We start from the raw sequence: 8980 nt of genomic DNA on the forward strand, positions 1-8980 counted from the left end.
GGGGAGCCGGGCACACCTGAGGGCGATCGAGCTTCCAGCTCACCCGTGACGGGAGCAGGGCACGTCTAAGGGGAATCGGGCTTGCAGCTCACCCCTGAGAGGAGCCGGGCACGGGCGGGCTCTGTCCCGGCTCGGGAGCGGTGCTGGAAGCGACAGGGACTCGGTACCGGCAACCTGTGGAGAGAGAGGAACTTGCCTGGGAACTGCCGCAGTAGCCCAGAAATGAGCGGTCTGGCAGCGTTTCAGCCGCGGTAGTACTCACACCTTTAACCATTGTTGTCTTTAATGGTCCATGATTGAATCCTGGTTCTTTATAGGCTACGGAAAACGTAATCTCATCCAGGTGAGGCAGGAGAAGGCTCTCTCAAAAGCCCTTGCATGAGACCATTAATACCACAGAAGCCTCCTTAGCTTTGCAGCGATGTTATCTGCTCGTTTTGCCAAATACTGGCTTTAAAAAGTAACTTCTTTATTTCCTTCTTGCCAGCAATAAACTAGTAGGCAGCTTGAAAGAAAATTTGGTCTTGAATGCTGAGTGCTGGGATTTAAAAAAAAACCCCAACACTGTAGGTTGATTGAATCGTAATATTTTAAGAGGAAAGCTCTGTGTAAGTGGACTATGGAAAAAGCCGCTGATCAAATGAATGTTTTTTAGCAACTTGGGAAAGTGAGAATGGTTGAATTCTGACATTAAATGGTATAATCGTTCTGTTTCAAATCACATTAGGCAGGATCATCCACGGTGGTTCTCATGACGGAACCATGTGTGCTGACTCCTGTTGACAGGGAATATTTTTATTTATCCTCTTACACAGTACAAGGTTACTTTGCAGATTCCATGTCTGAAGCAGGTTTTTTTTTTTCTTTTGAAAAATGTTGCAGTTTGACTCTAAGATCTGCAGAGTATGTGTAACAGATAAGTTACTTTGTAATGTGTAAAGTCTTGCCACGTGGTGATTCTTTTCTGATATTCCTGCTCTCCTGATAGCTCAGCGGTCTTACGGTTGTGTTGGTAGCTCTTTGCTAGTTTAAAATAATCCTTTATGGTTTGAGGAAATCAAATTAGTAGATGAAGTTGTGTCTGTTGGAGAATATGTGAATTAAGTCTGCAGAGGGGGAGTGATGTGCTGAAATGATATGGAATGAAGCCATCATTGGAGCTGTTTATCGGAGCAGGACTTTGGGAGTATCACTGTGGAAATCTTGGAAGTTCTGGTGAGCTCCTCCTCTCCTCTCTCTCTGCTGTGGAAAGTGCCTTGATGCTGTGTCCATGGATGCTGTCCCATGGGATCCCTGGGAAGGACCAGGAGCTGGGCTCTCCCTACCTGAGGGTGTTTGTACCAGTTACTTAGAGGAAAGGGAGAAAGGCTCTCTTAGTTCTTTGTCTCAATGAAGAGGAGACACTTAACGTATAGTGGATGAACTTCATTTCAATTCACACTATTTCCCACCTAATCGCTACTATTTTTTCTTAAATGCAGGATGTCCCACATACTTTTGTATGGGCAGGTGGGAGGGGGACTTGCAAGTCCCTCCCTGCTCACAGGAGAGGGAGTTGGTTACAGATGTTCCATGGCATGAAAGTTCTTCCCTTGGAGTTTAGATGTGAGGGGGATAGTGCTGTTTTCTGCCCCATGCTTTGGGTGAAGCTTGATCTCTTCAGGATGCTGGGAAGAGCCTCCTTAGGCTGGTGCTGAGGGCTGGAGAGGTCGAGGAACACCAGGTTTGTAGGTCCAGGTGGAGCTTTAGCTGTGGGACTCACAGCTCTTCATGTCAAGGCTGCTTGCTATGTCCAGAACAGGGGGTTTTAATGCAAAAAAAGCCCATGCTGGTGTTTTAGTGTGGGTAAAAGTGCCATAAATGAGCAGAAGTTGCAGATTTGGAAGCCCATATTCTTTGTATGGAGTCATTCGTGTTGAAGGGACATTTGATCCTATCTATAAATAGCTCTTCATGGCTCTCTGAAGAAGAAAAGAGTGCAGCTGAATTATTTTACGAAAAAAAACTGTATAACTTCATTTATTTGTGTATCTGCAAACATTAGTGTGTTTTCCAGTCTGGTTGGTTGCTTTGCAGATAAGCCAAGATGAGCTGCTGATTTTAGAATTAGGACAGTGTTTCACTTAGCTGAGGGAATAAAACAAATCAGGAAGAAGCATCGAATTAAGCTAAATCCTGCCTCCTATAACTGTTTGTAACTGAGTTGAGATGAGCATAAAAACTTGGATCTATACAGGATTGCATTATTAGGAATAAAAATGATGCTGGTGTCACTTAATTTTTAGTAGGAAAGCTGTGATAGCCTATATACACCATTAAGATTGCAAATGAGATTATTCAGAAGCAGGAAATTTGTTCTGTCTCTCCCTGGTATTCTTGAAGTCCTTGGAATCGATATGTATTTTGTTTTTAGAGGAGAAACTGCTGCTTTGGGAAGTCCTAATGGAGCAGAATTAGCAATTGGTGGGCCTGCAGCTGCACGAGGAGCCCAAGTGAAGGGGCCTGTGAGCAGCAAGTTGGGAACTGCTTCCAGGTGCTGCTGCCAGGGATGCTCCTCCTGGGAAGTGACAGGGAGTATGGAAAGCTAAGGATGGCAGCACAGATCGGCTGGGGACCCTAGAAACAGCAGGTCATCATTTGTTTCTGTTTTGTGTGTGCTGCTTGATTATTTCTAATTATATCCCAAGTTAAAAATAGAGCAGAAATATTCAGGTCTCGTTTACGTCCCAAGTCAGTTTATCACCGGTCTCCCTGCTTGATATTCCTGTTCCATATGGACAGGTTGCATATGGCTTTTGCAGTGCATGTTTATTAGTCATCTAAGAAAATTACTTGACTGGCTTATGAAGCTTTCCTAATAAACTAACACTTCAGTTTCAAAATTGTCAGGTGTGTACACACCTGTGCTTAATGTTCATCACAGTGAAAAGCAGCAAACAAAAGGTGTCATAAAAAAAAAAAAGCTTGGCTGAGTTACCTTGTGCTAACTTATCAGTGTAAGTAAGGAAGTTACATGTGGTAGATGTTTCCTTATACAAATAAGAGTATTTGGTTGTTCCCGATGATAAAATGCCCTTGTGATTACATGACATTAACCTTCAGCCAGAGATTGTCAGAGAAGTCTGAAGACTCTGTAGGCACCTAAATGGAGTTTGCTGCATGGCCAAGAGAAGGAGAGTGATAATAAATGAGTGAGGAAATGCAGTGGGAGTTTAGGAAAACTACACAAGGAGCAGTACAATATTCTGCTTAAGTTTTGCTTTCAAGCTATAAAAACATTTAATTTGGGCAACATCAACCTGAGCATCATGGGGGGTTTGAAAGTGAATTTTTTTATCATCTCCAGTTTCACGGAGATAATTTGGTGTGTAAAATGTGTGCCAGTGTTTGTAGCCAACTTTTCTAAACATGCAGTGGTTTTATACCTGCAGGATGTTTAAAGGTTCACTTTGCATTGCCTATGAGGAGGTATAACTGGAGTTGTTGCTAGTAACCAGTTAGTGCTGGTTTCCCGTAAGGAATCAGTGCTAAGGTCGGGATGTCACTTTGGTGGAAGGGAAACTGCACTTCTGTTTAGCCAGTTTGTAGGGATCTCAGTGGCTGCAAGGCCCAGATTGCAGCTTCCGTGCTGGATCCAGAAGGGTTTATTTACCTTCCTCTGAGGGTTGCGGAGTAGGTATTCAGCCCCTGAGAAGTCCAAAGTCTCGGTGCAGCCTTTGGGAATGGCAGTGGAGGTACAGGTCTGTGTTTGCTTCTCCGGTGTGCTGGGCTGAGAGGGGAGAGCTGCCTCAAACACCGGGGTGCTGCTTGGATTGTCCTGCTGGAATACAGCTCTGTGCCTCGAATATTGAAACATAATGCCTGAGGCTATTGATTTTTAAAAAAGGCAAAATAGTTCTTAATGGAGAAAACGCCTCAGCGCAGTGGAAACAGTCATATTTTACTGATTGGGTGCTATTGATTTCGTCCTCCAGTGAAATTGCCAAGATGAAAGTGGTAATCCTGATTAATTCCATCTAAACAGATAAGCCTGATTTGTGTGTGTACAGTTGCAGGGTTTGGTAGGAAAACTGAAAGCCTGCTTTATGTGGTCTATTAGGTGCTTTAATTTCCAGGGTTTTTACCATTTAGTATTCATGCAGAGGAGCATCTTAATTTTACAAAATAAGTGGACTATCAATTTATGATAAATCCTTTTTGCATCAGTTAAAATATTATTTTTTTTCTCATTAAAGCTGCCCTTACTGAAGGCAGTGAAAGAATTGGAATGTTCTGCTGCTAAACTTTCTTGGGATTTTGGGTAATTCCCTGGAGTGCATAACAACCGCAAGCTGTTTGATTTGTGCAAAAACAGAAGAGGTTTGATTTTAATGAAAAGTAATAAATTACTCTAAAAAAATTCTTTTTTTTTTTTTTTTTTTTTTTTTACAGCAAGACTAAACTTATCACTTCACTTGTTGCTTTTGAATGTTTTGGGATTGGATTTATTAGAAGGAGAATAATTACAATTAAATCCCTAAAGATGCTGTTCAGACAGGACTGTCCACCTTGGGAACTCACTGGGCTCCAAATACATAAACGTAGGTATTTTTAAATGGCATCACTGATTCTCACTGCCAGTCTCTGAACTTTGCTGGTTCAGCTTTGGGTTTGCTGTTGTGATATGACCAGGACTGAGTATGGCATTTTTGGGAGGGAATGTACTGGTCATTCAGTGATGTAATGGTGTTTTATTTCCCATTCCTCTGACATTCTAGTTTTTATAGTTTTTCCGTGAGAAATCTTGTTTTAAGTTGATCTAGAAACAGTGAATTGTACAATAGAGAGAGCTTTTCCCCCCTCAGAGTGTGTTGTTCTGCATATGTTAGCAGTGAATTTTCTTCACTGTGGAGCTGTTTGTGCAGCTGGCTTGGTGCTGGTTACCACTGAAGAAATTCAGATGTTCTGCTTAGCCTGAATGTCTTCATTTGCACATTTTAATCTATTGATCTTCTTTTCCTTAGTGCATTGCAGAGGCTTTGGCTCGTATGATGGACTGTTTTTTGATGGTGTGGATTTTGATGATTCAGTTCTTTTGGGTCTCTTCAAAGCATGGCAGCTTGGTGATAATTTTTGGTATCCTCTAGTCATACAGTTTTGTCTGGAGATCTTTTAAAAATGAAGAAGCTGTTTTGTGATTAAATTACCCACTAATTCATCAGTCTGCTCAAAGAATTTGTGTACTACTGCCTTTTGTAGTTAGATTTTAATTGTTACCTCTATGGGTGTGAATCTTACTGTGTTTTTATTATGTTTTATTTTACTACTACCTTAAAACCCCATGCTTTTGTACTTCTGCCTGCTCATCTCTTAAAACAAATGTCACTTTGTCTCTCCTAGTAGGCACCTATGTACTTGATATCCTTTGGGTTTTCAGTGCTTCATCACCATAACTCTGTTGGACTTTGCCATCTGTTTATGTTTTTTAACTTTCTTTTTGGCTTAGAAGTATGGATAACTTATGAGGGGTTTTAATTCTAGCTCATATATATGGACTCTTAATACATTTCACCTTTGTTTTAGTCTGATGCCTGTCTTGGATGTCTTGAAGCTGTCAGGTTTTGTGACACTGGGTCAGAGCATGTGTCAGTAGCCAGCACAGTTGTCTGCCATTATTATTACTATACTTTGATGAATTTATCTTGTTTGATGTGTTTTTAACTCCTGTGACATGTGTCCAGTGTTGCTGCTGACCTCGGGGTGAGCAGCACAGAGCACGCTGTGTGTTTGGCATTCAGCAGTCTGAGGCTGTACCAGTGTAGGCTTAGCTGCTGTTTCTTGCCTATTAACATATTTAAGTTAGACTTGATATGGTTTTGAAGAGACATTGTGCTTCTCTACCTCTTCTGTTTATTTCGTGTTCTGCATGGAGTTTCCAGCCATTTAACGAGTGCTTTTCTGGGAAAGTTTAATTTATTTATTGGGTATTTTATGATGATATTTTGAGCCATGGTGAATCTCAGTTTGTCTTCATGTTTATATGACACTATGAATAGATACAGTATCTTTCTGTATTTTAGATTATGTATTTATAACACAGCACTTCTCCCTGCGTTGTCTGGGAAGTAAAGGCTCCATCTCTGATTGTGCTGGTCCAATTTTTTTCTCTTTCATCTTCCTTTTGGCAGAGCCACCTTTGTGTTACTGCCATCACTAACAGACTTGAGCACTTGGAGGCAGCTTCCAGGTTTTTTTTCATCCCCTAGTTCTCAGTGTAATTGTCCCACAGCTTGCTTCCACTTGGGCTGAGATGGAGTCAAGCCCTGTATAAGCTTCATCTTTCTTGGCTTTCCTCTGTAGTTAATGAGCCTGAACATCTGCTCTTAACACTGCTCTGTGGTTCGTGCATTGAAACCTTATAATGTAACTGTAGCGAGGAAGGGAGAGCCACAAATAGAGGTGTTTGGATATTCCTTCTAAAAGTAGAACAGGCTGCCAAGAGTCATTTAAGTCATTAGACCTGTCATGACTTTTAAAATTGAGAAGTGGAGTCTAACATGTCCTCAAAATTTTAAGAGAGGTCACATTGCTTAAAAAAAAAAAATCAAAGAATCTCAGAATCATTTAGGTTGGAAAAGCCCTCCAAGATCGAGTCCAACCATTTTCCCAGCAATGCCCAGTCCACCACTAAACCATGTCCCCAAGTGGCACATCCACATGTCTTTTAAATGACTGAATAATTGCTTGAAATTATGGCTGTTGTAGTGTTGTGCATAGCAGAGAGGAAAGCTGGGTGTTAACAAGAAGATGAAATATTTCCAAAAGTGATTTATAAAGCCAAATGTTCCTGTTTGAAAACAGGCAAAGAAAGAAGTATAAAAAACTGGAAATAAAGGAAAACTGCATCCAGAAACATTTTTCGCTGTGGTAGGACACCTCAGCAGTTTGTAGTACACTCCAGTGTCATTGGGCTTGGAATTTTTAGTGGTGGGGTGTCAGCGCTCACCTTGCAGAAAATCCAGGTATTTGTCATCGATTTGTGAATCTTTCATTAGAAATGTTCTTGGGCAGATAGGAAACACAGCTGAGCTGAAGTTGGAGCCAAATGTTAATCCTATTTTGGTGTTTAGTTTCAGTGTTTCAAGCTGGCAGTGCCACTGCAATGAGGGGGTACTGTACCCTTCCATTGGCTTTCCTAAGTGTTTGTGAAGGATGTAGAGAATTGGATCAGTTCCCTGCTCTTCTGCCTGCATCAGTACTCGTGCTGGCAGAAGGGAGAGGGTGACACGGGCACAGGGAACGGTGCCACCGGGAAGCCAGGCTGCTTTTCTGGTGGGGGTAGGGATTGGCTTAGAATTGGAGTATGAAAAGCACTGTGAACAAAATAACATTGTGTGTCTCATGTCACCATTTTAGTCTTTAATTTTATGTATTACAGCATATAAATTCCAGATCTCTAGACTGAAACTTTCTCAGAAAGCATGCATTATTGTTTTTCAATGAATTTGCTAATAAAATGTTTCATAAAAGTTCATCTTTGGATTGGTAACGAATTCGCAATTCAGCTTTAATTACTGCTTTGGTTTGTAACTTTTTTTCCCATTTTGTTTGTTTGTCTGGTTCTGAAGTGGGAGTAAAGCTACAGGTTTCATCTTAAAATACTTAGCCTTGAGGAAAAGAAATGCAAAACTGCCCAACAGGTTGTGGTTTCAGAAAAGGCTGGAGGCCTGACAGCTCTAAATACTCACTTGCAGAAGTCCAGAGAGAACCTTCATTGATGATGCTTGTCGTGTGTAGCGTATCATTTGTATCAGCTGTACTGTAGCTTTTTGGGGCCTGGACTTCCACAATCATCCCTATATCAATAATGAAATCCTGTAAGGACAGCACTTCATGGAAACCTCGTTGGAAGTGTAAGGAAAACTTAGATGTCATAGGGTGTGACAATATGGTAGTGAAGGGACGTGGGAAGCACTCTTGACAGCCAAACCAGCCCTCCCAGGGTAAGGAGAGTTCCAGCCAATTTAAAGACTCAGGATGACATGCTCGGTTTTTCTCGGGGAAGAATGAACATTGAAATGAAGTGCTGGGGCTGTGCACATCCTGAGAGGCTGGCGGGGAGCTGAGGGCTGCTTGGGGGTGTAGCTCATGAGGTGGAAAACCCTCCCTGCCTGCACTGTGGTCTGTTTTGCTGTGTTCTTGGTGGTTCTGCAGAGCAGTTAAGGGGGGAGAGTGTTTTGAAATGTCTTGGTTACCCCTTTTTACTGAAGGAGATGTTGATAGTACAGAAGTAGAACTCATGGGGCTGATAGACCCACCTCTGCTAACCCCTGTAAGGGTGCAGTGCACTGTGCCTTGTGTCAGATGGTAAAGGGACAGTCCCAGGGACTCCACCTGAAATCACAGCAGTCTATTCTTACTCATTTGCAACAGCAAATTTAATACATTTTATGGGACACTGTTTTCATTAGCATTAAGAGCTCTTAGAGAGTGCACCACAAATTTTGGGTGGGACGGCCCTCCTTCATCATTTTCTCAAGTTGCTTCCTTTTCTGCAATCTGGCAAGGCTTGTCTTCTGTTTGAAGTGTAAAATACCTTATTTATCTGAATCTTCACATGTTCTTGTTTGCTCATACCTACTTCAGGTCTTCAGAGCCTTAATTTTAGGTTCTGTAGTTCTTCTGTTGCTATGGATTCTTTTTACTTATCTCGTTATTTGAAGCTAGGGTAGGTTTTGAAAAATACTGGGTACTAAGAGATAAGAGATGGCTGAGATACCTGCAGTGATTTGGTAACCAGCTTGTGTTGTGGTTTTATGTAACTTTTTGGAGATGTGGACAAAAGAAAACCCACACAAACCATAGCTGCAGAAAATGGAGTGTCCTGGTGGCACAACTGGAAAACCTTGGCAGTTCCATTGAGTGTAAATTCGTGTTCTTCCCCTTCCAGTGTGTTGCCTGTGAGTACAGATATATAGGATTTCCTGTAGGTGGTGTAAAT

The sequence above is a fragment of the Corvus brachyrhynchos genome, unplaced genomic scaffold, assembly GCF_000691975.1.
Source record: "Corvus brachyrhynchos isolate BGI_N302 unplaced genomic scaffold, ASM69197v1 scaffold164, whole genome shotgun sequence".
NCBI lineage: Eukaryota > Metazoa > Chordata > Aves > Passeriformes > Corvidae > Corvus > Corvus brachyrhynchos.